Source organism: Ailuropoda melanoleuca, chromosome 4, assembly GCF_002007445.2.
Source record: "Ailuropoda melanoleuca isolate Jingjing chromosome 4, ASM200744v2, whole genome shotgun sequence".
Lineage (NCBI taxonomy): Eukaryota > Metazoa > Chordata > Mammalia > Carnivora > Ursidae > Ailuropoda > Ailuropoda melanoleuca.
The window spans coordinates 79,840,888-79,856,472 of NC_048221.1; the positions used below are offsets into that span (position 1 = coordinate 79,840,888).

Genomic DNA, 15,585 nt, shown 5'->3' on the forward strand with positions numbered 1-15,585 from the left:
AAATCCTAACTGATACAACAAAGAATACAATAAACAAGAAAACAAGTATATATTTACAATTTTAGTAAATGCTATTTAAAAAAAAAAAGAATAGAGGGATAGAAAACAGCAGGCTACTAAGATCAGGTGACAAGGAAAGGGCACTCCAAGGAGGTTACATTTAAGTTAAGAGTGGAATGCTGATGGGCGCCTGGGTGGCTCAATCATTAGGCGTCTGCCTTTGGCTCAGGGCGTGATCCTGGCGTTCTAGGATCAAGCCCCACATCTGGCTCCCCCACTGGAAGCCTGCTTCTTCCTCTCTCACTTCCCCTGCTTGTGTTCCCTCTCTTGCTGGCTGTCTCTGTCAAGTAAATAAATAAAATCTGGAAAAAAAAAAAAAAAAGAGTGGAATACTGAGAAAGAGCTAACCGCGTGAGGTTGTAGGGAGTATCCTAAACAGATGAAACCGGGGGCACAAAGTGATGAGGTGGGAGGGGCTTGCTTGACATGTTCAAGGAATTAAAAGGAGGCAGTGTGGCTAGAGCTTAATGGCACCAGACATGGTGAGACAGGGGAGCAGATATCACACCATCCTGGATTAGTGAGTCATGGTAAGAGAGGGTCACTGTGGGAATTTTTTTCAAGTGTAATATTAAGAGTTGTAAGCAGGATAACATGGGTTTATGTTCTTAAAAATGATTCTGACCACGTGTGGAGAACAAATGGGGATCAAAGTGAAAGCACTGTCACCAGAAAGCAGGCGACTGTGGTGCTCTGGGCAAGAGAGGATGGGCGACTGTGGCGGCGCTGGGGAGGCGGAGCGAAGACAAGTGAGAGAGGGATACGAGGGAGGAAGGGCAGGACTTGCGGTTGGATGGGATGTAGGAAGAAGGAAGAATCAGATAAAGCTCGGGGATTCCGGCTTAAGCAACTGAGCAGGTGGGTGTGCCTTTTTTGAAAGTGAGGGAGATTGGGCGAAGAAGGGGCGGGAAGCGGGGAGCCGGAAGTAGCAGGGCAGAGACGGTGGGAGTCAGGGTTACTTTCGACATCCTGAGCTCAAGATGTTGAAGCAGAGGTGTCCAGCGGGCGATTTGAAGTAAACATCCAGAGCAAGAGTACAATATGTGCCGTCTAGTGTTTTAAAAAATTCCACATCCACAAATTACCACTATTGATACTTTAAAAAAACAACAACTTTGGTCTCTCAGTACTTAATCAAAAGAAAGAAACCACATGAATAAATCTATTTCTGGTAATATTAATAATGGTGTCAGGCAGTGAATAAACAGAACCATGTTTATGTTTGGAAACGTGATAATGTCAGAACATTCTAAATGTTAACATGTTCCGTTGTGGTTTGTTTAGAAATTAAACCAAAAAATAATTTGCTAATTACTTTTGGGTGTCATTTTGGTAAAATGATGTGACAGCGTACCTTCAAATTGTATCTGTTTTACTTATGACATGCTACATGAAATATTAACGTTTGATTTAAAAGATCTGAATTAGGTAAAATATTAATTAAAGATAAACATTAGAACTTTCAAATGGTAAGAAAACACATGATAGCAAAATATATTTTTATTTATTTATTTATTTTTTAAAGATTTTATTTATTTATTTTTAAAAGACTTTATTTATTTATTCGACAGAGATACAGACAGCCAGCAAGAGAGGGAACACAAGCAGGGGGAGTGGGAGAGGAAGAAGCAGGCTCATAGCGGAGGAGCCTGATGTGGGGCTCGATCCCATAACGCCGGGATCACGCCCTGAGCCGAAGGCAGAGGCTTAACCGCTGTGCCACCCAGGTGCCCCAATTTTTAAAAGAAACTTTCAGAGTCATCTCAGGTGTAGATAATCTATAGCACTCTTTCAACCATCATTAATATTAAAAACAACACAAAAGTTTTTATTTTTATTTATTTATTTGGGGGAAAGAGAAAGAGAGCAAGTGTGCATGTGAGCAAGAGAGAGCACGATCAGGGGGAGGGGCAGATGGAGAGGGAAACGCAGGCTCCACACTGAGCAGAGAGCCCTATATGGGGCTCAATCCAGAACCCTGGGACCATGACCTGAGCCGAAGGCAGATGCTTAACCAACTGAGCCACCCAGTCACTCTCAAATTAGATTACTATTACAGATAAACAACTTTAGTTTTTCCATTCGGAGTGCATGTATTATATTCTATGGGTTTTTAAATAGGGCACTCAAAATAAGCCAGTAAGCATATGATGGAAAGAATGCAAATGAAATCACAGAGCTAAGTTTAGCCAGTATATTACTAATTGATATCTTTAGCCTGAAAGAGCCACTGGTCCTACTCTTACAGAATATCTTCTTTAGCTAACATTCTACTGGCAGAGCTTCTTCATACCAGAATCCACCATCATACATCCAGCGCATACAGATTTTACTAAAATATTTATTTTTATTTATACATTTTCTTCACATTTCTGCAACTAAAAGTTTTCTTAACTCTCACTCATAAAAAAAAATCTCACTCATAATTTCTGTATTTCACCCATATGCCTTCTACCACTATTTGCTAGAGTGATGGATGTGCTGTACTTCCTCTATAAGGGGCTGCCTTTACAGGCATTTTCAGACATTTAAACCAAAATGAAATCAGGTAAGACTATACCAAAGAAAATGAATAGATGTGTCCACCAAAAGACATGTAAAGAACATTCAATAAAGCTTTGTTCACCTATAAAACTTAAAAAATTAAAAAATCTAATATCCACCAACAGTAGAATGGATAAATTCACACAATAGAATACTATACAGCAAGTAAAAAGAACAAACTACTGCTATACACAGCATGGGTCAATTTCAGAGAACTGCTGCTGAGCAAAAGAAACCAGGCACATGCATACCAAAATACAGTAATACAGTATAATTCCATTTCTATGAAGTTTAAGAAAACACAAAGCTGATCTATGTATTAAAAACCAGAACAATGGTTGCTGGCTTGGGGAGGTGTTACTGGCTGGGAAGCAACTCAGTGGGGCCTTCTGGAATGTTGGAAATGTTCTTTACTTTGATCTAGGTGGTACTACACAGTTATACATACACATATATACACATGCATGCATATGTATATATATACGTAGAAAATAAACTTTAAGATTAGTGCATTTTACTATATGGATATGTATCTCAGTAATTTTTTTAACTCAGTAGTAAATTATAGTACATCTTCCAATAGACAATAGAACTTTAAAAAAGGAATAGCTAAATCGTGGAAGGAGCTGAGATGCCCTTCAACAGATGACTGGATTAAGAAGATGTGGTCCATATATACAATGGAATATTACTCAGCCATCAAAAAGAACGATTTCTCAACATTTGTAGCAACATGGATGGGACTGGGGGAGATAATGCTAAGCGAAATAAGTCAAGCAGAGAAAGACAATTATCATATGGTTTCACTCATTTATGGAACATAAGAAGTAGGAAGATCTGTAGGAGAAGAAAGGGAAGAAGAAGGGGGGGTAAACAGAAGGGGGGATGAACCATGAGAGACTATGGACTCTGGGAAGCAAACTGAGGGCTTCAGAGGGGAGGGGGTGGGGGAATGGGATAGGCTGGTGATGGGTATTAAGGAGGGCACGTATTGCATGGTGCACTGGGTGTTATACGCAAGTAATGAATCATGGAACTTTACATCAAAAACCAGGGATGTACTGTATGGTGACTAACATAATATAATAAAATAATATTATTTAAAAAAACTAAAAAAGGAATAGAACTATATGAATCAAATGGGATGATATCCAAACATATTAAGCAAAAAAAGCAATTGGCAGAATAGTTTGTTTAGAATTTTCCCATTTTTGTGTGTTTGTGAGTGTGTGTGTTTGTGTTTTAATAAATACATATAGGTTGTATATTCATGGACAATTTCTGGAAGGATACATAGGAAATTGTTCATAGCAGTTACCTTAGACTATTGGCATGTAGGACTAAAAGTTAGGGTTTGTACATAGACTTTTTTTTTATATACAGCTTATACTTTTTTATGCTTTTGATATAATTTCTAACCTAATTTAAAAGATTTCTTTAATCTTTTCTGTGTTTTAAAAATTGCATTAGTTCAAGACATATGAAATTGTCATTTTTATAAGTCAAAAAGTGAGAGAATATTGACAGTTTCATATAGTTCCATCTAATACAATGAACAGATATAAAGGAAATATATAAAAACATTCATTTAGACATTACTAATTCAGAATTTGAAATAATTTGCATGTCAACATAAAGACTATAACTCAAAACCAATATGACTTGATTATATATTTGGGTTTAATATTTGTTACCCAAAAGTAACTTAACAACCCCTTTTCAAATTGATTATAATTGGAACTGTTCACAAACCAATAATTTCTAATAGTTCCTGAACCTATATAGTATTATTATAGAAATACGATGAAAAGGAAAATCTGGGGACAGATTCTAGTCCTTTCCCTGGCTATCTGATCTAGGATAAGCTGCTTGATTGCTCCGGACTTTAATTTTCTTTAGTATAGCATGGAGAAAATAATGCCTGACCTATAAGATTACACAAAAGATTAACTTATTGATGCATGTAAAAGCTGTTTGGAAAGTAAAAAACACCATCCAAATGTAATCATTATTGTTTTAAATGAAGAAAGGAAATAGCCCATACTTACTTTGAAGAGATCAAGTTGGCATTACCTCCAGATTGTAATTTATGTTCTTCCAGACGGATGGTTCTCCAGTCTTTGATCTCAGGATCTCTTCAGACCCTCCACGATGTGGATCTTGGTTATTAACATATACTGTAATATAAATTTAAACCAAAAATGTTTTAATATCTATTTTAAAATAATATTAATATACCCATTCATGTTAACATAAATAACTTTTATGAGAAATGGCTATTTTTTCTAAAACAAAAACCAGACATCATTTTATGTTTTTGCAAATTTTTTTGTCTATCTTAATACAAGACAGCTGGATTCTCCTATCTACTGCATACTATCCGTTGCCACATCCTGTTTGGGTTGAAGTATATGAGGACAATTTGGCCCCCCACAGTAAGTAGTTAGAAAAGGAAGAATTTGATAGTCTTTTCAGATAATTATTGATATAACTATTTTATACTATATCAAAACCCAATACTTAAAATGCTCCTCTTAAAAAGTACATTCAATTCTGCCATTGTCTAAGAGCTGGCTGAAAATATCTGCATGGCCAAAGAAGACCTATGCACAGTCGATGAATATTAAGCAGATAGAGTTACGACGCATGGAGGAGTGTGGAGTGTAATTGTTTACCCTTATCCTTAAAGGCGATTTACAAAGAATCTGAAACCAATGAACTTTGGTTCATTGCTTTTTTGTGAACAAAAAGTTTTCGTCAATGAACTCCTCCTCTACAACATTAAAATCCACTGGTTGATCTTGAACTTCGAATGGCTCTCTCACCCACCCATAATTAGGTAACATTTTTCATTGGCCATACGGAAAATAGCAGCACATAGACTTATTCAGGTCTTCCTAACACATTTCCTTATACAATACTAAAAAATCATGTTAATTGTTATCACTACCCAACTCATCAGAAAAGTCTTTTAGTAGTGGGAAACTATCAAACTCAAAACTCACCGTGGTACATACAAGTTTACCAAAATTCTGAGTTTTGCTTAAAAACTCAAATTTTAACTTTAGAAAATACTATAGTAAGTTTTTTCCCCCTTCACTTGACAGGCACCTGGATGGTTCAGTCAGTTAAGCTCCCAACTCTTGGTTTCAGCTCAGGTCAAGATATCCGGGTAGTGAGAGGGAGCCCTGTGCCTGGCTCCACGCTCAGCGGGATCTGCTTGACATTCTGCCTCTCCTTCTCCCTCTGCCCCTCCCCCTTCTCAAGCATATGCATGCACGGGCACTTTCTGTCGCTCTCTCAAATAAATTAATCTTTTTTTAAAATGACAGGCTCGCTTCATTTGCTTTTCTGAAAACTTCTGCCGAACACCCAAGTTTAAATACATAGTTTGTATTTCAGTGATTCTTTCAAGTAAACATGATGTTCCGTAGAAACGAAGTGGTTCGTTCCGTTTGCACTCGAACCACACAGCCTGGTGCTTTTCTTCGAGACAATCACTGCACTTTTTCATACTTCGGGATGCAGCCACAGCGCTTGACGTGCACCTCTCACTCTGTCACCCAGATTATTAAAAATACAAATTTTCAAGGGTCAAGATTTAACAAAATATAATAATTTTTACTGCTTCAACAAGGCCCTTCTTAAGTGAAACTAGGTTTTCTTTTGTCTTGACTCTGAGAGCATGGCAGCGAGGAATACAGTGACGAGTAGGACACTATGGAGCCACTGCCTACGGTTTCTCCAGGACACCCGTGTTCTCATTACGTGTGCCTCATCGATGCACAACTAGTGAGGAGACTGGCACAGACAAAAGAAAGGCAAATAACATCTTAACAGCGTTAGGGGAAATATTTGCACCTTTCAGACCCTCTGAAAGCATCTCAGGAGCATCCAGGGTCAGGGGAGGCCCCGCTTTGAGAACTGCTGAGCTAAGACTGTAGCCCAGCTGAAGACAACAGATGCGTTTTCCCTAGCTCAGAGCCGCCCCTAACGAGGCTGATTAAAATAGCTGTGGTTACTCCAATCGTGTTCAAGAAATCAATTATTTAGGCTGTGTAGTTCTAATCTTTATTACTGAGATGCAAAGAATGTTTCTCATCTCTATCCGCATTCTTCTGGAAAATTAAAATTAACGTTACTTGGCCCTTTGCACCTCCTTCCTCAAAAAAAATCAGCAAGTCCCTGTAATACTTAAAATGCTCCTCTTAAAAAGTACATTCAATTCTGCCATTGTCTAAGAGCTGGCTGAAAATATCTGCATGGCCAGAGAAGACCTAAGCACGGTCGATGAATATTAAGCAGATAAGAGTTACGGCGCATGGGGGAGTGTGGAGTGTAATTGTTTACCCCCGTTCCAGAAGAGTAGAAATTTACTTTACCTCTAAAAAAGTAGCCTGTGGGTTTTACGGCACTCAGGGCAGACTTCTGCTTCCTCCACCTAACCATTCTTCCAAAACTAATAGTTGAACTTTTAAGATAGGCGGTCCCCAAGAGAGGCCCAACCAACATTGCCGGGGCACCTCCAGGGCCTGTGGCTCCACCCAGCAGCCAGGCTCCGCCCAGACTCTGTGCTGGTGAGAGAGCAGGAAAAGGGGGCCCAGCGGGGAACAGAACCAAGTCCCCGTGCTGGCAAAGGGGATGAGGTTGGAGGAAGACACAGGAATACAAATGAAGCCAAGCAGGTAGGATGAGAACTGGGGAGCGGGGACCAAGGCAGTGATGAAGCATGAAGAGGAAGCGCCAAATACGGGATATAAGGAACACATGCACCAACTCTCTTTAATTTTAAAGTTTGGGTTTTTTTTTTTTTAAGATTTTATTTGTTTATTTGACAGAGAGAGAGCACAAGTAGGCAAAGCAGTAGACGGAGAGAGAGAAGGAGCCCCATTTGAGACTCAATCCCAGGACCCTGGGATCATGACCTAAGCCGAAGGCAGACGCTCAACCGACTAAGCCACCCCAGCGCCCCTAATTTAAAAGTTTGGCCAGTTAGTGCATGTGATTCTGATGGCGGCGACTGTACATGTGACGAATGGAGAGCAACCACCATTAACCAAGGCAGAGAGACGTGCAGAGCAGGGTTCACCAAGCCTTGGCACTAGTGCCGTTACAAAACAGGTAATTCTTTGTTATGGGGACCATCCTGTGCCTTGTACAATACTTAGCAGGATCCCTAGCTGCTACCCGAAAGATGCCAGTAATACTCCCTCCCAGTTGGGACAACCAAAAACGTCTCTAGACATTGCCAGATGTCCTTGCAGGGAGCAGTGAGGCGAGGGGTCAAAATTACCCCTACTTAAAAACCCCCGGTCTAGATGTATTATTATCTCAGCATATAAAACTCTCCATTCCTTTCAAGGACAAACAGCTGCTCTGATTTTTTTGTGATGTGACTTTCAATCTCAAAGCTCATGCTGAGATCTTGGGGATAGTTTCAAATTCTGCCTTAGTTTCTACAGTAAACAAGGATTGGCTACGAGGGGGCTCCCACCTGTGATCTACAAGGTAAAACGTCTACTGAGAGTCGGTCATCCAGGGTCCTACTACGGCTCTGCAATTAACTCCTTGGGCCTCACTTTCATCATTTCTCAAAGGGGTATGATAGCACCTCACCTACTTTCGGACAGGTAATTATAAGGCCACAATAAAAGGAGATGCCAAAGGGCTTTGAAAAGTTAGGAGAAAATATAATCAGACATAATTAACTTCAAAACGGAAACCCATTAACGAACGACTTTAAGCGTTTGATGCCCTTTCCCACTTTGATTTGCCCGGCTGGCACAGGAGTGGGACCCATCTGCCACTAAAATACCAGTTACTTACTTGCTACTGCTTGTGCAGAGAACAAACGTGACCTGATTCTATGAAAAATTACTGCAGGCAGTCACTGACCTCCCACACGTCATTTGTAGACGAGCTCTTCCTAGCAAACAGTAGCCCAAACCCTTCACCAAAGTCCCAGCGCTGCTGCCACGGCTGTAACTATAATGGGGATAAAGCCCCAAACACCCCAGCATCTTTTGAGAGGTTCTGTGCATTTATTAGTGAAGGCAGGAAGAAGAGTGGTAAAAGCCATAAATAGTTTAGGAGAGAGGACTCCAAATAACTCTGTGACACGGAGGTGTTGTAGTGACTGAGTTAGCTTGACAATTTTAGGATCCGAGAGAAGAGAGAAGAGGAGAAAGGAAAGCTGGAAGATTGTTAAGATAAACTGCATTTACTTGAGAACTTTCCAGAATACAAGAAAGTAGAAATGGTCACCATCTTCCTCCCTCTGCTTTCTGGCCTCAATGGTTCCCATCACTACTCCATATCATTAAAATATTCTTCTTTTGTATGGGCGTGCCCAACTTGTGTAAATAGTTCCTTATTGGAAATGTGTTGTCTCTAGCTTTTCTTTTTCTTTCTTTCTTTCTTTCTTTCTTTCTTTCTTTCTTTCTTTCTTTCTTTCTTTCTTTTTTTAAGATTTTTATTTATTTATTTGACAGAGAGAGACAACCAGCAAGAGAGGGAACACAGGCAGGGGGAGTGGGAGAGGAAGAAGCAGGTGATGTGGGGCTCAATCCCAGAACGCTGGGATCACGCCCTGAGCCCAAGGCAGATGCTTAATGACTGAGCCACCCAGGCACCCCTGTTTCTAGCTTTTCTATCTTTCCACTTTCTTCCTTTCCTTCTTTTTCTCTTTCTTTCTAATTATAAATAAAACTGGGTAAACACCATCAACAAATTGTTATAGGTACATATATGTTTCCCTAGATGTTGTGGAGTTTCTGGATGACAGGCACATTTTAAAAGATTTCTTTAAAAAAATATTTCATTTTGGTAAGTTTTTTGAGGATTCTTTCTCTTTAATTACCGTGGTGCCATCTTGCTGTTCTAGATATATCTGTACTACTTAGCACTTGAGCACTTGCCTAATGATACTTGATATACATTCTAATTTTGAAATTATCCAAAGGAATGTTTACGTGATCTTCAAATTTGGAAAATCCCTAAATATAAAGATCACAATTATAATCATTCTTTTTCTTTTTCAGGATGACCATTTGTGCTTTATACTTCTTTAAATGTGCCATATTTATTTCAAATAATCAAAAGAGAAATTATTCCAGTGTTCTTTCTGAAACTCTACCTGCCCCCCACCCAAACAAGGTTGGCCAGTTGCTGAAATTCCTCTTTATGTCATCTTCTTTAATTCCCTCTTCTAATTTCCACCCCCTCCCCCATATAATTATTTATTTCTGCAATTTTATGAGGTAATTCTATAAAGAGGCTAGACTGGATTTTACGTATTTTAAAATTAATTATAAACCAAAGTTTCACTGTAGGTACTATGCAACCAAAACAAGACCATTCTAACTAGCCATCTTTTCTACAGAAACCGTTTTTTAAATGAGGTTTATTGCCACATGTAAACTTCGATGAGCTTTTTCTTTCCTGCCAGGGAAAACCTTTAGCTCTCATTATATATCTCTTTCCATAAATATCAAACAGCCAAGAGCATTAATTCCATATTCCAGTGTGCATCTTATCGTATGAAACTATTTACAGTAGTGTCTACAAATAACTTTATAGAAAACAGAAATATGCAACAGTGTAACATTCGATTGTGACTATTATAAGAAACTGTAGCAGTAACTCAGTTTTCTTGTGTTGCCCATAGGCTGAGAGCAGAAGGAAAAAGGCAGCAAGTTGGTACACTTAAGGGAACGGCTGACGGCTGCCTCGGTAAGTTCTGGGAAGAATTCTGAGAAGAACAACAGAATGCTAACACATGACGTTTGTATGAAGCGACATCACTATGGCAATGTGCAAAAATACCAGGGAATCGGGGCGCCTGGGTGGCTCAGTCCTTAAGCGTCTGCCTTCGGCTCAGGGCGTGATCCCGGCGTCCTGGAATCGAGTCCCACATCAGGCTTCTCCGCTGGGAGCCTGCTTCTTCCTCTCCCACTCCCCTGCTGTGTTCCCTCACTCTCGGGCTGTCTCTCTGTCACATAAATAAATAAAATCTTAAAAAAAAAAAAAAAGTCCTATAATAAAAAAAAAAAATACCAGGGAATCTTTTAGGTGCCGCTTGAAAATACAATCTCCAGAATTCCCATTTGTCCTCAGACTGATCACATCAATGGCTTCCTGGGGGTCATCTGCTGTATTGATGTACTGAAAATTATCTAAGAGCCCGACGCATGGGTATTGAAAACCAAGAACATTAGAAATAAGGAACAATTTTCTTCACGTACAAGCAAAGAGACTGCCCATCACTGGTAAGTGACAGTGTCAGGACACAAGCCTCAGTCTCTGACATGAGACGTGGTGCACCAGCCACACTACCACAGTCTGAGGGCCACCCGCCCCAGTCACATCACAGGTTAGGCCAAAGCCACAGCATGTCCCCAGAGCAACGCACAAGCCTCCTCCATCAATGAAACTAGGTGGCAACTAGCAAGCACAGTCTACCCTTTCGCCTCAGCTTCAAGTCCTGTCCCTCAGGCACTCGCGTTCTCGTGTGTGACATGCTTTGGGACTCACCTGCTCGGCAGGCTGTTGTGGCACTGAGCGCCTCTAAAGCTAGGTCAGAGCTGAATGGCATCAAATAAGGAAACAGCAATGTAGAGCCATGTTTGCCCCATTTTTCTCAGATGGGATAAAGTAGATTTAGAAATGATATTCCAGTTCTTCATTTACATTATAGAGGTGAGGCCGCAGTAACCGAAAAAATAATCGCTTTTCTATTACTAAATACGTTTGGGCTTTGTTGGAGAGTTTAGCCTGCCTTCCGTCTCCCTTTCTTCAAAGGAAGAACAACAGAAACCTGCTGAAAATACTTGCAAGATACCACTCTGAGAATCGTGGGCTACAGAGCAGACATACAAAATCATTAAAAAATGAACTCTACTTTCCCAAGATTTACTGTCCAGTCAGGACACTATTTGTAAACAGAGTGAAAGGGTAAGTGCTTTAAAAGGCGGTATGTGCAAAGTGCTGTGGGAATTTAAAGGAAGGAGTAATTACTTCCAGCAAGAAAGATTCAGGGGAAAAGTGAAATTTAAGGCTACTGAAAGAGAGGTAAAATTTGAAAAAGTGGGAAGAGAGGGAGGGAATTTTAGATTAAGAGCATGGAATGATGACAGAAGTAGAAAAAGCGAGGGCAGGTACTGGGAAAAAGGAAGTTCGAATTCCACCTGAGCATGGGAATAAGGATGGGACATGGGAAGTGGAAAATAAGGTCAAAAAGATCAACTGGGGCAGTAGACCTGGTAAAATGTCACAGATCAGGATGGTCCAGGCAGGAGGTGAGAAGAGTCTGTGTTCAGGCAGCATCTTGGAGGTGGGCGTGGGGAATGCAGAGAAGGTTCTGGACACAAGAGCTCTGCTGGTAGAATCTAGGTTTGGCAGCTTATTGATCGATCTACCAGGCAAAGAACAAGAGAAGAGCCAAAAAGGCTGTCAAGGCTTCAAATCTCAGTGCCTGGGGAGATGATGGGGAAAAACCCAACCATCTTGTCCTCTGTGGAAGCAGAAGGTCACACCAGTGCTGGCGAGAAATGGATTGTGTCCAGTGGGTGACTCGTCATGAAGGAACAAACAGTATGTCTTCTTCCACCTCTTGGGAGGACAGACGGGGCTTGGTGTCCTGCAGGGCTAGCCTTCGTGGCCCCAGAGCAGAGGTGAGTGACCTTTTTTCCTTCAAGTCTCATCTACTGAGTCTGTCAGGTAACCTAGATGAGTAAAGAGCCCGAGTGTCGAAACAGCTCGTAGTCCAGTGGGAACCTTGGCAGTGCTGCTGGACTTTCTGATCTTTCAATGCAATCTTTTGGTCTTAAAAAGGAAAAAGAAAGGAAAACAACTTCTTTTGGAAGGAAGTGACATAATACTTCTTTTTCTACATTTGGAGGTCTAAAAAGGGTGCAGTGGCTTTATCCTTTCTGCAGCTACTACACACGAGAAAATGTACCCCAGACGCACTCCCTGTCCGACCGTATTGGATATATACAACACAGCCTTGTATGTGTGTAGATGCACAGGCAACATTCTGAATATTAATATTTCTGATTATTGTACTAATTGTGAACCCAGAGAGGTTTTTTTTTTCATCCCAGTGATGAAAACGCCCCTTGCCTTTGTGCTAATCAGGATTGCTAATTCAGTTTATCAAGTACTGGGGAAAGAAGACCTCAACACACTTGAATTCTGCTTTTATCCTCATGCTGATTTTAAATACGACAGCCATTTTATTCTCCAGTAGATGGGTAGTTTACTTGGGAGAAGGCCAAAACCAAATATCATTCTTTGACATAACCACGAAGCATAAATGTGCAAAAATTCATGTCCATTGTGATTGTATCTGTAATCTCTGAAACTATGAAGATTATTTCTCATTGGCTCTACCATTTCTTGGTCTGGAATACAGGCTGACAGAGCTGTATATATTGTTAATGTAGGAACCAAAATGTATTATTTGCCTGGTGCCTTGGTCTACACTGGCTCTCCATACAAATGCTAGTAAATAATCACCGCTGTAACTGTTTTCTACACTCTCAGAAGTTACACCACAACTAAATGTTATTGGAGATGCATTTATGCCCCCAAAGTCAAGGACTCAAGAAGAGCCAAATTAGGAGCAACCACTAAAAACTAAACCACTGCACTGCCAAAGAAGGCCCTAAAATAGGCGGTCCCCTGCTGGGCTGCCTTGGCAAGCCCAGTCTTGGTGACCAGCCCCATTTCACCCACTCCCGGCCAGGTGTCTATTCCCTTCACTATGGGCCAGGACCTTTTGGTGCCAGCAGGAGTCAAAGTCAAACCCACTGGTTACGACAAACCCACTGGTTACCTGGGTGGTCAGGTCGTGATTTATGGCAGATGAGGCCTGCTTTCATGCATAAATGCACTCCCCGTTGGCATAACAACCACTCACATTGATACAATCCTTTTAGGAGACCAATCCGCAACATATTTCAAAAGCCTTGCCTGTCTCTATCCTTTGACCCAGTAATTCCACTTAAGAAAATAATCCTAACTTTTGGCAAAGCTCACTAAAGCAGTCAACAGTTCAGCAAATATGTACTGTACTGAGCAGTACACATCATAAACCAGGTTAGATGTTGGATATCATAAAATCATGGCAAGCCCTTGGGGACTTCACGGTTGACTGGAAATGTATTTTTATCATTTACTGAATGCCTGCCATGTGCCAGTTACTCTACTAGGCATTTTTATGTTTTCTCAATCATTATAACCTGTAAAGTAGTACCACCCACGTCTCACACTAATGTGGTCGAGTAACTTCCCTAATTCACACAGCTAAGCAGCATTTCTGAAATTCAAACCCAGGTCTAGAGGTCTCCAAATTTTGTGCTTTACCCACTACACCTTGCTGCATTATAATTTTTTTTATTATGTTATGTTAGTCACCGTACACTACATCATTCGTTTTTTGTGGGTTTGTTTTAAGATTTTATTTATTTGAAGAGAGAGAGACAGCGAGAGAGGGAACACAAGCAGGGGGAGTGGGAGAGGGAGAAGCAGGCTTCCCGCCCAGCAGGGAGCCCGATGCGGGGCTCGATCCCAGAACCCTGGGATCATGACCTGAGCCAAAGGCAGACGCTTAACCAGTGAGCCATCCAGGCACCCCGTACATCATTAGTTTTTGATGTAGTGTTCCATGATTCATTATTGGCGTATAACACCCAGTGCTCCATGCAACACTTGCCCTCCTTAATACCCTCACCAGGCTAACCCATCTCCCCACCCCCTCCCTTCTGAAATCCTCAGATTGTTTCCCGGAGTCCACAGTCTCTCATAGTTCGTCTCCCCCTCTGATTTCCCCACTTCATTTTTCCTTTCCTTCTCCTAATGTCCTCCCTGCTATTCCTTATGATCCACAAATAAGTGAAACCATATGATAATTGTCTTTCTCACTGCATTATAATTTAAAACTACAGTAACAACAATCAACATATCAATAACCACCAAAGGTTAACAATAAAGAGAGGAGTAAATAAATTAATATCAATAGGTTGGATATGCAGCCATTAAAAGTGATGTCTGTGACAGTGGTCACAACACAGAAAAATGCTTGCATGTGAACATACTAACAAAAGCAGGATGTGAATCTCTACATGCAGAATGACCTAAAATATGTTTAAAGTAGAGAGATACACACGCACACACACACACAGAGGAAGGAAAAATACCATCGTGTTTTTTTAAAATAGGCAAACCTATACCTTCACTTAAATAATACAAAATGAAGGGGAATTGTAAGAGAAGTTGTGCTTCCATATGTAACCTGGATAGAGCAGCTCCCCCAAGCCTGCAGGATTCACTTTTTAAAATGGGCACTGGAGCCTCTCTTTTCTAACAGCCATACAGAATTTCCCCCCCTCCTCTCTTCTTGCCTTGGGAGTCAGGTTTCTTCATAGAGATAGAATCAATAGGACGTACAGAGAGATTGGTGGTCAGGAGATGGCTCGTGCAGTTGTGGGGGCTGGTGGGGTCTGAAATCTCAGAGCAAGTGGCAGACTTGAGACCCTGGAAAGGGTGGATGCGGGTATCTTGAGTCAAAGGCAGTCTGGAGGCAGAATTTCTTTCTTTTGGCCGGATCTCAGTATTTCCTCTTAAGGCTTTCGACTGATTAGATCATGTCCACTCACAGGAAGGGTAATCTGCTTTACTCGAAGTCTACCGATTTAAATGTTAATCACATCTACAAAATACCTCACAGCAACCTCTAAACATACTTGATGGTACAATTAGGCACCAGCATCAACCAAGCTGACACATAAATCTGACCCGAAATCCTTCTCCAATATACACACACACACACAAAGGAATTTGTATTTCAGAGCCTGTCTGAACTCATTCCATCCTTTGGTGCATTTTGTAAAGGCCCCAGCCCCTAGCAGTAGACGTTACGAGCCATGAATATCATCTTGCTATACATTTGTTGGGTCATGATAAATTGAATTTGGAGTG

At 40.8% G+C, this 15,585-nt stretch overlaps 1 long non-coding RNA gene across 1 annotated transcript in view; it reads right to left on the bottom strand.

The window, feature by feature from the left end:
• LOC117801969 overlaps positions 1 to 10,489 on the bottom strand; it is a 37,820-nt gene extending 27,331 nt beyond the window's left edge. Inside the window, exons 1-2 of the long non-coding RNA XR_004624892.1 lie at positions 10,429 to 10,489; positions 4,653 to 4,781 (exon numbers count right to left, since the gene is read on the bottom strand). This is a non-coding gene — a long non-coding RNA (uncharacterized LOC117801969). The remainder of the gene's footprint in view (positions 1 to 4,652; positions 4,782 to 10,428) is intronic.
• Between the last annotated feature and the right edge of the window lie 5,096 nt (positions 10,490 to 15,585).